The sequence below is a fragment of the Lissotriton vulgaris genome, chromosome 6, assembly GCF_964263255.1.
Source record: "Lissotriton vulgaris chromosome 6, aLisVul1.2, whole genome shotgun sequence".
NCBI classification, from domain to species: Eukaryota; Metazoa; Chordata; class Amphibia; order Caudata; family Salamandridae; genus Lissotriton; species Lissotriton vulgaris.
Window position 1 is genome coordinate 400957973 of NC_141694.1, and position 14527 is coordinate 400972499.

A 14527-nucleotide genomic window follows, 5' to 3' on the forward strand; every position below is an offset into this window, starting at 1 on the left:
AGGGGCACAGTATTTCTATACCAAAAAGCACCCTTCATTTCGCTTTCCCATATCATTAACTAAATGGATGTTGAATATTATGGCTGACACATAGCCATATTATCTTGTATCCCCTATGTTTCATGGGTTACAATTTAGCCATTGACCAATTGAAATATCTTTTACCATTTTGTACATTATTGCACAAGATTTGCGATTCTCCTAATAACATGCCTAGAGAATATAGATTTCATTACAAGAACGGAGGCAACATTATGCAATCACTTTTAATTGCAGATCCAAGCCAGTCGCATCACAATACAAAGGTTTCAATGAGAACACTGAGATAAAGTAAGACATAAGCATAGCAACCATCTGCCTCTTTTAAATGCGGCTCCAAGCAGATAAGTAGCTTGCTTCTTTCTCTCTTATTTTGACATTCTTGTCATTTTACTTTAACATGGATATGATATTGGGGAGATTATATGTCGAGGTGGCTTTATCCCCACCTCTTTTTGTTACTGTATTGTTTTGAGATAATTATATCTGTGGTCTTACCCCACTTCCTTACCCCCTTCCTCCCCGGATCTGCAATTTATGGAGATCCTACCTCTCCTTCATTCCCTTTCCTTTTCAGGTCATTTGCGCATTGAATATTTTATACAGTTTTGGGTCCTTCGTGATACTTCCCCCCCACTACCCCCCCGGAGCAGTTTATAGTAACTCCTCGCTCGCGAAAGGGGTAGATGCTTAGGCATATTCACCCCGCTTTAAGCACAATGCATTAAAGTTCAGTAACGCGCAGGGCTATATGAAAAGCCCAGCGCATTACAAGCGTCTTTTCACACTCACCGTGAAGGAGCGCTCTCTCCGCAGGAGCGTGTCTCAAAATGTATTACAAAATGGATTTGTTTCCCTCTTGAAAGGGAGACGAGGAATATTTTAAGGGCGGAGTGTTCGAGACCCTCAATGATGATAAAGCATGTTATGATCCCAATATGGATCCGGAATTGATCAAGTATCTATTCAGGCTTGGACGCGATCATAGAAAAGGCCTAGAAAAATGTTTTAAAGGGTGGCAAGATCGCCTATTGGATGTCCTTGGACCACTTACTAGAATTCTTAACTCCGCAGAAGAGTGTCATCTCTGTACATTATTGCACAAGATTTTGCATCCGGTACCCTTAGGGGATTTAATAGGCTATAGGGCATATAATATTTGGTATCCCCAACGTTTATCGGCTTAGTAGTTACCAAGATTCAATTTGACATTGACTATTGTTGGATGGAGGAGTACAGTATTTCTATACCAAATAGCACCCTTCCTTGTGCTTTCAAACATCATTTACTATGAAGATACCAAATATTATGGCTCACGCATTGTTGTGATATCTCATATCCCCTATGTTTCATGGGGTCGCTTTTGAGCCATTGACCAATTGAATTTGCCTTTTATTTGTTAGCAGACTACACTATCTTTTCAAATTTGTACATCATTCTACTAGATTTTGCATCCGTACCCTTAGGGGATACCAATTATAATAGCCTATACGGCATATAATATTTGGTATCTCCAGTGTTCCTCGGGTTAGAAGTTACCAGGATTCAAATTGACTTCAATTTATGTTGGATGTGAGAGCACAGTATTCTATACCAAAGAGCATCATTCCTTTTGCTTTCTAGCATCATTTACTAAGGGGATACCAAATATTATTGCTCGCGCATTGCTGTAATATCTCGTATCCCCTATGTTTCATGGGTTACCCTTGAGCCATTGAATAGTTGAAATTGACTTTTGCTTGATAGCAGACTACAGTAGCTTTTCACATGTTGTACATCATTCCTCAAGATTTCGCTTCCGTACCCTTAGGGGAATCCAACTATAATAGCCTATATGGATTATAATATTTGCTATCCCCAGTGTTTCTCGGGTTAGAAGTTACCAGAATTAAATTTGACTTTGCCTTACGTTGGATGCGGGAGCACAGTTTTCCTATACCAATAAACACCCTTCCTTTTGCTTTCCCATATCATTAACTAAAGGATGTCGAATATTATGGCTCACACATAGTAATATTATCTTGTATCCCCTATGTCTCAGAGGTTACAATATAGCCATTGACCAATTGAATGTACCTTTTATTTGATAGCAGAGTATAGTACCTTTTACCATTTTGTACATCTTTGCTCAAGATTGCATATCCGGTTCCGTTAGAGGATACTAAATATAATGACCTATAACGGCTATAATATCCGGTATCCCTTGTGTTTCTGGGGTTAGAACTTACCAGTATTCAAATTGACATGGTCTAATGTTAAAAGAGTGAGCATAGTACTTCTATGCCAAATAGCACCCTTCCTTTTGCTTTCCTATGTTGTTTACTATGGGGATTCCAAATATTATGGTTCACGCATTGCTGATATATCACGTATTTCATGGGTTACCCTGTAGCCATTTACCACTTAAAGTCACCTTTTACTTGATAGCAGACTACAGTAACTTTTCAAATTTTTTAGATTATTTCACACGATTGTACGTCTGGTTCTCCTAGGGGATACCATATATAATGGCCTATGCCGGCTGTAATATCTGGTATCCCTTGTGTTTCTGGGGTTAGCACTTACCAGGATTTAATTTGACATAGTCGTATGTTGGATGGCTGAGCACAGTACTTGTATGCGAAGTAGCGGTCTTCCTTTTGCTCTCCAATTTCGTTTACTATGGGGATACCAAATATTATGGCACATGCATTGCTGTAATATCTCGTATCCCCTACGTTACATGGCTTAACCTTTAGCCATTGGCCACAAGATGTTGTCTTTTATTCGACAGCAGACTACAGTATATTTTCACATATTTACATCATTCCACAAGATTGTACGTCCGGTTCCCTTAGGGGATAACCTATATAATGGCCTATACTGCCGATAATATTTGGTATCCCCTTTGTTTTTTTGCTTTGAACTTATCAGGATTCAATTTGACATGGTCTTATGTTGCATGGGTGAGCACAGTGTTTCTATGCTGAATATAACCCTTTCTTTTGCTTTCCTTCATCATTTACTATGGGGATACCAAATATATTGGCTCGCGCTTTGCTATAATATCTTGTATCCCCTACGTTTCATGAGTTACCCTTAAGCCATTGGCCACAAGATGTTGTCTTTTATTCGACCATTTTCTGTGATGGAGGGATGCACACCTATTTTAAACCATGTTACTTTATTCTTCATTTTAGTCATTCCTTCGGCGCAATTGCGTGCAGATTGGTTGTTAGGCATGCCCTACTGCCACTAGTTAAGAAACTTGTTAAGAAGAAGGGGCTGCATAGCCCCAAAACCAAATGCACAGCTTCGTACCGCTATTTAGCGTGCACTTTTATTCAAACTCTTTTATCCTTTGTTTTTAATTCTCCAACTTTTAACCATATTTTGACTCATATTTTCCACATGTTATTTCAATCATTTATCAAAAGGTCCAATAATCGGGATGTGGTGCCAATTTTCAGCTTTCTTGCATTCAGACAGTGCCAATCCAGGCCTCTTTGAAAGAATACGAATAGTGCAAAACGTCCATCACAAGCAGTCTTTTATTTTTCATGTTAAAAACCCAATGCATTTCGAGCCACCACGTGCCCTTCTTCGGGGGTCACTACAAGTAAATAACAACATAAATAAATTATTAGCACTTCTCATCCTGGATAAATAAAGTTGCGAGTAATCATGGCGAGGACGTTAGACGCTTATTAACCAACAAAGCAGGTACGCGGTATGACGGTGAAACTAGGCTTTCATGGAGTTTAGAAAAAGCGTGGGAGGGAGCTCTAAACGTATTAATGACAGAGAGTGATTAATGCAGTACCGCAAATGTTTAGAAGCTCGTTGATCGGATTTAAACAGCATTTATGTTCTAAAGGTAGAGCGATGTGATTAGAGGGTCAGTGTGTGGTTACAATGGAAGGGAAGGAGGGATACAGGGATCACATGACTGAGCACTAACAACATTGGAAATGTTGGTTTACACCCTGAGCACGTAGGATTTGATGTATGATGATTTAACAAAAAGGGTGTTAGACTAAGTGGGACTATGCACCATGGGGTATTGCTTTGAAAATGTTGAAGCGAGTGAATTAATGAAAGCCTGTTGCAACTTTATTTATCCAGGATGAGAAGTGCTAATAATTTATTTATGTTGTTATTTACTTGTAGTGACCCCCGAAGAAGGGCACGTGTTGGCCCGAAATGCATTGGGTTTTTAACTTGAAAAATAAAAGACTGCTTGTGATGGACGTTTTGCACTATTCGTATTCTTTCAAAGAGGCCTGGATTGGCACTGTCTGAATGCAAGAAGGCTGAAAATTGGCACCACATCCCGATTGTTGGACCTTTTGATAAATGATTGAAATAACATGTGGAAAATATGAGTTAAAATATGGTTAAAAGTTGGAGAATTAAAAACAAGGGATAAAAGAGTTTGAATAAAAGTGCACGCTAAATAGCGGCACGAAGCTGTGCATTTGGTTTTGGGGCTATGCAGCCCCTTCTTCTTAACAAGTCTTTTATTCAACAGCAGACTACAGTATATTTTCACATATTTTACATCATTCCACAAGATTGTACGTCCGGTTCCCTTAGGGGATACCCTATGTAATGGCCCTACACTGCATATAATATTTGGTATCCCCTATGTTTCTTGGGTTAGAACTTACCAGGATTCAATGAGACATAGTATTATGTTGGATGAGTGAGCACAGTACATGTATGCTAACTAGCAGTTTTCCGTTTGCTTTCCAATTTCGTTCACTATGGGGATACCAAATATTATGGCTCATGCAATGGTGTAATATATTGTATCCCTATGTTACATGGGTTACTCTTTAGCCATTGGCCACTTTAAGTTATCTTTTATCTGACAGCAGACAACAGTATCTTTTCAAATTTTTTACATCATTCCACAAGATTGTACGTCAGTTCCCTAAGGGGATACCATATATATTTGCCTATACCGCCTATAATATTTGGTATCCCCTTTGTTTCTGGGGTTAGAACTTACCGGGATTCAATTTGACAAGGTCTTATTTTGGATGGGTGAGCACAGTGTTTCTATGCTGAATATAACCCTTCCTTTTGCATTCCAGCATTGTTTACAATGGGGATACCAAATATTATGGGTCACGCATTGCTGTTACATCTCGTATCCCCTACGTTTCATGGGTTACCCTTTAGCCATTGACCACTTGAAGTTGTCTTTTACTTGATAGCAGACTACAGTAACCTTTCACATTTTTCCATCATTCCACAAGATAGTAAGTAAGCATGGGCGAAATTTGCAAATTCGCGTTCCGCATAATCCACAAATTTGTGCGAATTTGCAGATTTTTTTTTGCCAGTTCGCGAGGTTTTTTGCCAGTTTGCAAGGAGTTTTTACAAGTTCCGGAACGCGAACTTACTTGTGTGGTCGCAACGGTCGCGACCATGTTATTTCCACGTGTCCAGCCTGTTTGCGACTCTGTGGTTCATTGCGGCCTCCCTCCGGTTCATCAGTGCCACCCTCTGGTTCATCACTGTCACCCTCTGGTTCACCACTGCCACCCTCTGGTTCATGACTGCCACTCTCTGGTTCACCACTGCCACCCTCTGGTTCATCACAGCACCCTCTGGTTCATCACAGCACCCTCTGGTTCACCACTGCCACCCTCTGGTTCATCACAGCACCCTCTGGTTCCTCGCAGCACCCTCTGGTTCACCACTGCCACCCTCTGGTTCACCACTGCCACCCTCTGGTTCACCACTGTCACCCTCTGGTTCACCACTGCCACCCTCTGGTTCACCACTGCCACCCTCTGGTTCATCACTGTCACCCTCTGGTTCACCTGTCACCCTCTGGTTCATCACTGTCACCCTCTGGTTCACCACTGCCACCCGGTGTTGTTTAAATGCCCCTCACACACCAACAGGCCCCTTGGTGTCATGCTTCATCATCGGGGCCTTTGCACCCCTCTACGGGATGCGGCGTGCTACGACTCATGGATACGTAGGTGCACTTGATAGTGAACTATGTTTAGGTGTGTGTTTAGGGAAGGAGTGTGAGTAGTGAGGTGAGGTGAAAAAGTGAAGGTTAATTAAAAAATACCTGGCTCGTAGGAACATTTTTTTTATTATGTCCTCAGAAAGCCTTGAACTATAAGTAAGCCTCCATTTTAAAACTCCTTCCTCTCCTTCACAGCCTTTGTTGGGAAAGATATCCTGGCGTGTTTTCTACTATATATGTATGTCTATGTCTGCTGTGTGTCTTTTTTAGTGTTTTACTCCACAGGATCCCTGAACCTAAATTCGGGTTCTTTTTACCCTCATATAACTGGAAACCATTGTTTTTCCTTGTTCCTGGATGTCCGACTGTGGTGTTTATTATGTTTTTTACTCCACAAGTTCTTCTAACGCCAATTGGGCGCAACAGAGCTTATCCACAATAAAGACTGATAGGTACATTTCACCTAGTTTTTGCTTTTGGTAGAATACACTTTGACATTCTACATCCATGTGAGTAAGGTGAGGATAACGTGCATATCCTTGTCCTGAAGAAGGAGTCGCTGTAGTCCGAAACATGTCGACACTTTTAAAGGTTGATATACCCTAATACGTATATTTATCAACCTCACTTTGCACTTTTTAACAATACCAGCCGAGGACATAATAAATGATTTTTTCCTACGAGCCGGGTATTTTTTAATTAACCTTCACTTTTTCACCTCACCTCACTACTCACACTCCTTCCCTAAACACACACCTACACATAGTTCACTATCAAGTGCTCCTACGTATCCGTGAGTCGTAGCACGCCACATCCCCTAGAGGGGTGCGAAGGCCCCGATGATGAAGCATGACACCAAGGGGCCTGTTGGTGTGTGAGGGGCATTTAAACAACACTGTTTGCTCCCCATCACTTTCGGGATCACCACTTCTTTCTGAGTGGATTCTATTTTGTTTAAACGTGGTACCAAGGGAGACCGAATCCACTTGTCTCTCTCCCTCCCTCCTTTTGTTACATTTATGTTCTAGACAGCGCGCACAGCTGTGGGAGCCCCTTCCCATTTTTTGACCACACTAAGACATTTGACATACACTACATCCAACGCCTTGAATCTTCCCATTCTCCCAAAACCATCACTGAGGACGAACACGGCCTAACCTTCAGTGAGGACAACATTGATAGAATTCTTGCAGATGTCAATCCTTTTGAAGGGCTAAGCAACAGTGACCCAAGCCCAGCAGTAGCAGACTGGGATGAGTTGATGAACTTAAGAAAAGTCCAAATAAGGGCGGCCCTACATGGCCTATTGATGAGGGAATACCTAAGGAACATAATAGTCCCCGCAGGGTCTATTGGTCAAAAATTAACCCTTTATCTTCCAGGACGACCTCATTTTCAAAAAAGCTTGGTCTCTTATCTCCTGGCATTGCACCAGAGACTGGCTGGTGTTGATACTTTAAACAGCCACAAGAAAATCTTTGGAATTAAAAGTGGAAATCCAGAAACTTGAAGTACAATTAAAAGCCTTCATTTCACCAGCAGACTTAAAGAAAGGGTTGGAAGAACTAAATCAGCAAATTAAGGATTTTGAGGTCACTTTAAAACAAAGTAAATTTAACAAACTGAAAAAGGATAAGGACCGCTTTACCCCTGAGAGAGCATATCCATACACAAGAGCTGATTATGTGATGAAAGGTAACGTGAGTGACACAGACAGCATAAGTTCGGATGGTAGCTCTACTAGCACTAACTCAGGTGGTTTCCAGCAAAAAAAACAACAGAGGGGAGGTTTCTGACAACAGAGATCTCAATTCCCCGCCAGAGAGGCTGGCGAAGGTTCCAGGGTCCTCAATATAACCCGTACCAAAATCATTTCCAGTTCCCACAATATCAATTTGGCCTGCCACAAATGGGACAAATGTATCCCCAATGGGTTCCAGACCAAACCATTGTACCCCATAATGCTCAGCCTTTTTTATCATGGGGCCAGGGAACCCGCAGAGGGAGGAACAAGAAGGGCAACAATGTCAACTGGCAACCCGCAGACGAAACAGACCCCAGGGTCCTCACGAGGAGTATGACTGCAAACCAAGCATCAACTAGCAAGAGGGGTACCTAGTTATTAACATAACCCCATGGCCCTTAACCGATTTACAACATGAGGTACTCAATAAAGGCTTAGGGTACGTCCCTACTAATAAACCTGACACTTTTCTGTTACATACAGAAATGCAAGATTTCATAAGAACCATCAAATTGAGGGCTTTCCTTAAGGACAAAGAACCGTCTCAAGATACCTCTGATACAGGTTTAAGACCAAAGTCTAACTTTACACCCTTAAACAACCAACTCCCTGTAGAAGTTCTGGCATTCGAGAATGCTATCATGCTTGAACATAAGAAATTAGACACTAAGCAGAAGGTGTTCCAGAACATGAGCAAACTAGAGAATGAGGCGATTAGAGAACTAAAACTCAACAAAAACCTTACCATAAAACCTGCAGACAAAGGTGGGGCAGTGGTCATTCAAACTACTACTGCATATGACAAAGAATGCAGGAGGCTACTCTCTGACAGAAGGAATTATCAAGTTTTGGCAGAAGACCCCACCGAGTCTCTACGAGTACAAATAGAAGCGATGATTGAGGAAGCCCTGGCGCATAATTGGCTTACCAAAAAAGAATCAGAATTCCTTGTTCAAAAAAATCCTCCCACTCCCTATTTCTATACAATACCCAGGGTCCACAAGAACCTTGAAAACCCAACAGGTCGCCCTATTGTGTCCCGCATTTCATCTATCCTTGAACCACTGTCAAAGTTTGCTGATGCCTTTTTGAGACCCCTGGTGCAAGCAACTGACACGTACCTTAGGGATACCAAAGCGGTTCTGCATTTACTACAGAACCATCCCTTTGATCCTGATTCACAAATGCTTCTGAGCCTTAATGTGGAGAGTCTCTACAGGATCCTCCCACATGATGAAAGACTACTGATTATCGAGGAAGTACTTCATTCTGACCGGTGGAAATACCAAACTCCCCGTGGAGTGGTCATGGAATGTATCTCGCTAGCCCTTACCAAAAACTTTTTTGAATACGAGGGCACTCTGTTTTGGCAAAGCCATGGAACCAGCATGGGGAGCACATTTGCTCCGAGCTTGGCGGGATTGTACGTGCACCATCTAGAGTCTACCAAGATTCTCCACCCAGACAACCCTTTTAGGGGGAGAATCCACACATGACGACTCTATATTGATAAATCAAGAGTGTGGATCTGCACACCTATTTAAATTTCAATAATCTTGTGTTCTCATAAATTGAGAATCTTAGCGTGCTTCTGGGTGTAAGGGAAAGTGCCCACTCCTCTCAGAGTGCAACAATGTACGTAAGAGACCAAGGAAAACCCTGGGCTACCAGATGCACTGATTGTGGGCTTAATGCCTTTACAAAAAGTTAACTTTCAACATTATCATATGAAGTGAGTGAGTAATCACATTGTTTTAATTTACAACGTTATTTGATACTTTTCAACAAAACATATTTAGAAACATTGTAGTGCCTTACTATTCACAATCTAAGTTTTCTGAAAAACGTTAATAAGCATTTTCAACAAATCTCATAAGTTAAGGAGTTGCATGAATAAACAAACTGAAATAATTAAGCTAAACAAAAATGCCTGTTTCCCAATGCATTTCGGGTTCAATCTGAACCCATCTTCAGGGGATACACAATATAGAGATGTTCAGTAAAAATTCTTGAGAAGATGAGCTTCTCATTCAAAGTCTCTTCGTGACCTAGAAAACAGCAACACAAGAATATATATAAACCACTTCCATTCTAGTACATACTGCAGCTACAGAAAGAAAAATGAGACTGGGGAGCTACATGCAGAAGAGCCTTCACATGGGTGCAACTGAATGAGTAGTGACACACGTCATAAAACCAAAGCCCTACACCAAGCCACTAGCCAAAGTGCGAAAACGTACTAAGTGAAAAGATATATCAATCTCCCTTTGCACACTGTCTGGTGCATGGAACTTTAACTCACAGTGCCTTAAAGGACGCTGTTTGGCGCTGTACTCGTCGGATTGTTCCACGTGGTCCACACTATGCCCCGGTTCCTGTTGAGGACTAAACTCAGTCTTAATTGTTTAAAAGGCAAAAGCTCAGTATTAAAAGACCAAGTGCACTGGGCAACACTTACCGGCTCAAGTGTTCTTTTCACTCACGCTTCCAACGTCCGGTACGACGAGGAGCCTGTGAATGAATAACGGGACCTTAGGTAGATTGTTCTGGTATGAACAAGAGAATATTGTAAGTATAACTATGGCCCACGATCCGATACCTACTGGAATATCCTGGTTACAACACCACTTCAGATGCAGCCTCTACCTCTGCGAGTCCGCCCAACCAGTCAAGTGGTGCGGAACTCGCCAGGACCTTTTGAAACTACCAATGGAGATCGAAAACAGACTTGATCTCGTGAAAACACTAAAGGAAAAGCAAAGTGAACGCGAATATTAGAGAACCAAAATGTCGTCCTTTCTGTTGAAAGGGATTTGTAATGACAGAAAATAGGTCACAGATGAAAAATAAGTGAGAGTTGAAAGACATTAGAATTAGTGCAATGGGATGCACTTGTTATTTAGAGCGGTCATTAAACCCTATATTCTTGTGAACCAAACCTCAGGTCTCAAAAAAGTGTCTTTCCCAATCAAAAGATCCCTGCTCATGTATAGTGTATAAAATAAAAAATAAAAAATAAAAAATAGGTCTCCTGCTTACAAGTGACTGTAGTACCCATGTGAAGGAGATTCCAATGCGCCCCGTACAATCTGTCATGACATAATTCCTCATTATAAAAAGCATAGTAACTCATAGTGATCATTAAGACCTCCTGGGATGACTGTACCCAGATTTTAAATCCAGACCGTTTCTCTCCTTGCTAAAATAGTTTGAATGTCCAACCCTGGGGTTGCTACGATACGTTCCAAGACTGTATATCATAATTGGGGAATGGTGTCTTTCGCTTCTACTCAATGTTTGGCCAATGTAGAATGAGTATTTTGATTTCTAATGCGGCTCTTGTGTTCCACTATGCGCGTTTTAATCTTTCTACTGGTTCGACCCACATACACATGTCCACATGGACATTTAATAGCATATATTACTCCCTCTGTGGTAGAGTCTGCGTTGTGCCTGAGTGTGATACTCTGTCCTGTGTGAGGGTGCATACATTTGTTACCTGTGATAACATTACCACATTGTCCGCAGTTATAACACTTCATCATGCCTCTTTCTCTGACTCTGTTGGTTTGTTTAGTGGGTTTTAGCCATTCTCGTAGATTTTTAGCTCTGGTGTGTGCAAACAATGAGGTGCCATGAAACACCCCTGTAAAGTCAGGTTCATTTTCAATAATTTTCCATCGATTTCTAATGATGGTTTTTTTCTGTGTTGTCTGAATTGAGTTTTTGATAACAAAAACTTCTCTCTTTTGTGGCATCTTTACTTTAGGTATCAAAAGTCCAGCTCGTGTTTTTTGAGAGGTCGTTTGAACTGCCATTTTTAAAATATCTTCTGTATAGCCACGATCTTCATATCGTTTTATTTGTTTGTCTATCTCTTCTTTGCATTGTTCGTCGTTCGACGTGATCATCTTGATGCGCATCATCTGCGATACCGCAAGATGCTTCTTCAGACTATACGGATGAGCACTTCCAAACAGAAGAGCATTGTTCACATCGGTGGGTTTTCTGTATACAGATGTCTCCAAACCCTTGATCGTTCTCCTTATCTCAATGTCCAAAAAATGTATTTTGTCTTTACTCATATCATATGTGAATTGAATCCTTGGATTCAAAGTGTTCAGTGCCTGTATACTCTCCTCCAATAGTTCTCTTGTACCCGTCCAGAGCACCAGGATGTCATCTATATATCGTATGAAAAGTCCTGAATGAGCTTGCCACACTGGGTTGGATAACACAAATCGATCCTCAAAGTAGGACATGTAAGTATTGGCGTAGGATGGCGCTCCTGGAAATCCCATTGCGGTACCTGTCCGTTGAATGTAGATTTTGTCCTGCCAAGAGAAGTAGCTATGAAATAATGCGAAGTGCAATAGTTCCAATAGAAAGGTGCCTTTTGTTTGGTCAATCTCAGAATGTAATAGTCGCCATTCTACTGCCTCTATTCCTTCTGCGTGTGCGATTGATGTATATAAAGCGACCACGTCAATGGTGCAAAGCCAAATGTCTTGTAAAAAAAGATGACGTTGTTTCTCCAATTTGTACAAACAGTCTGTGGTATCTTTCACATACGTGATCCAGGATTGTACTAGCGGTTGCAGGTAAAAGTCTAAGTAATGCCCCAATGATTCGTGTATTGATCCGCAACCAGCCACTATTGGTCTGATCTGTGGCAAAGTCCTGTGTTTGTGAACCTTTGGCAACATGTATAATGTCTGCACTTTATGTGTGGGGTTATACAAGAATTTTCTCATGTTCTCATCAATAACACCTGAGTCAACAGCATTTTGTAACAGAATACCTAAAGTTTCCAGTAGTTCTCTTGTTAGATCTTGTTCCAGTTGAATATAAGTATCCAAATCTTGTACATGTGCATTTACACTTTGATTGTAATACTCTGTGTCTAGTACTACTAGAGCACCTCCCTTGTCAGCCGGGTGAAAAGTGATTGAGAGATCCTGTCTTAGTTTGTTTAAAATCTGTCGTTCTTTCACTGTTAGGTTAGTATGTTGCAAAGTCCCATATTTTATGTTTTCCAAGTCTTTTTTGACCAACGTCTCAAAAGTGTTATCCAACCCAGTGTGGCAAGCTCATTCAGGACTTTTTATACGATATATAGATGACATCCTGGTGCTCTGGACGGGTACCAGAGAACTATTGGAGGAGAGTATACAGGCACTGAACACTTTGAATCCAAGGATTTAATTCACATATGATATGAGTAAAGACAAAATACATTTTTTGGACATTGAGATAAGGAGAATGATCAAGGGTTTGGAGACATCTGTATACCGAAAACCCACCGATGTGAACAATGCTCTTCTGTTTGGAAGTGCTCATCCGTATAGTCTGAAGAAGCATCTTCCGGTATCGCAGATGATGCGCATCAAGAGAATCACGTCGAACGACGAACAATGCAAAGAAGAGATAGAAAAACAAATAAAACGATATGAAGATCGTGGCTATACAGAAGATATTTTAAAAATGGCAGTTCAAACGACCTCTCAAAAAACACGAGCTGAACTTTTGATACCAAAAGTAAAGATGCCACAAAAGAGAGAAGTTTTTGTTATCAAAAACTCAATTCAGACAACACAGATAAAAACCATCATTAGAAATCGATGGGAAATTATTGAAAATGAACCTGACTTTACAGGGGTGTTTCATGGCACCTCATTGTTTCCACACACCAGAGCTAAAAATCTACGAGAATGGCTAAAACCCACAAAAAAAAAGCCAACAGAGTCAGAGAAAGAGGCGTGATGACGTGTTATAACTGCGGACAATGTGGTAATGTTATCACAGGTAACAAATTTATGCACCTTTACACAGGACAAAGTATCACACTCAGGCACAACGCAGACTGTACCACAGAGGGAGTAATATATGCTATTAAATGTCCATGTGGACTTGTGTATGTGGGTCGAACCAGTAGAAAGATTAAAACACGCATAGTGGAACACAAGAGCCGCATTAGAAATCAAAATACTCATTCTACATTGGCCAAACATTGGGTAGAAGCGAAACACACCATTCCCCAATTAAGATATACAGTCTTGGAACGTATCGTAGCAACCCCAGGGTTGGACATTCAAACTATTTTAGCAAGGAGAGAAACGGTCTGGATTAAAAATCTGGGAACAGTCATCCCAGGAGGTCTTAATGATCACTATGAGTTACTATGCTTTTTATAATGAGGAATTATGTCATGACAGATTGTACGGGGGCGCATTGGAATCTCCTTCACATGGGTACTACAGTCACTTGTAAGCAGGAGACCTATTTTTTTTTATTTTTTTTTATTTTATACACTATACATGAGCAGGGATCTTTTGATTGGGAAAGACACTTTTTTGAGACCTGAGGTTTGGTTCACAAGAATATAGGGTTTAATGACCGCTCTAACTAACAAGTGCATCCCACTGCACTAATTCTAATGTCTTTCAACTCTCACTTATTTTTTATCTGTGACCTATTTTCTGTCATTACAAATCCCTTTCAACAGAAAGGACGAACATTTTGGTTCTCTAATATTCACGTTCACTTTGCTTTTCCTTTAGTGTTTTCACGAGATCGAGTCTGTTTTCGATCTCCATTGGTAGTTTCAAAAGGTCCTGGCGAGTTCCGCACCATGTGACTGGTTGGGCGGACTCGCAGAGGTAGAGGCTGCGTCTGAAGTGGTGTTGTAACCAGGATATTCCAGTAGGTATCGGATCGTGGGCCATAGTTATACTTACGATATTCTCTTGTTCATACCAGAACAATCTACCTAA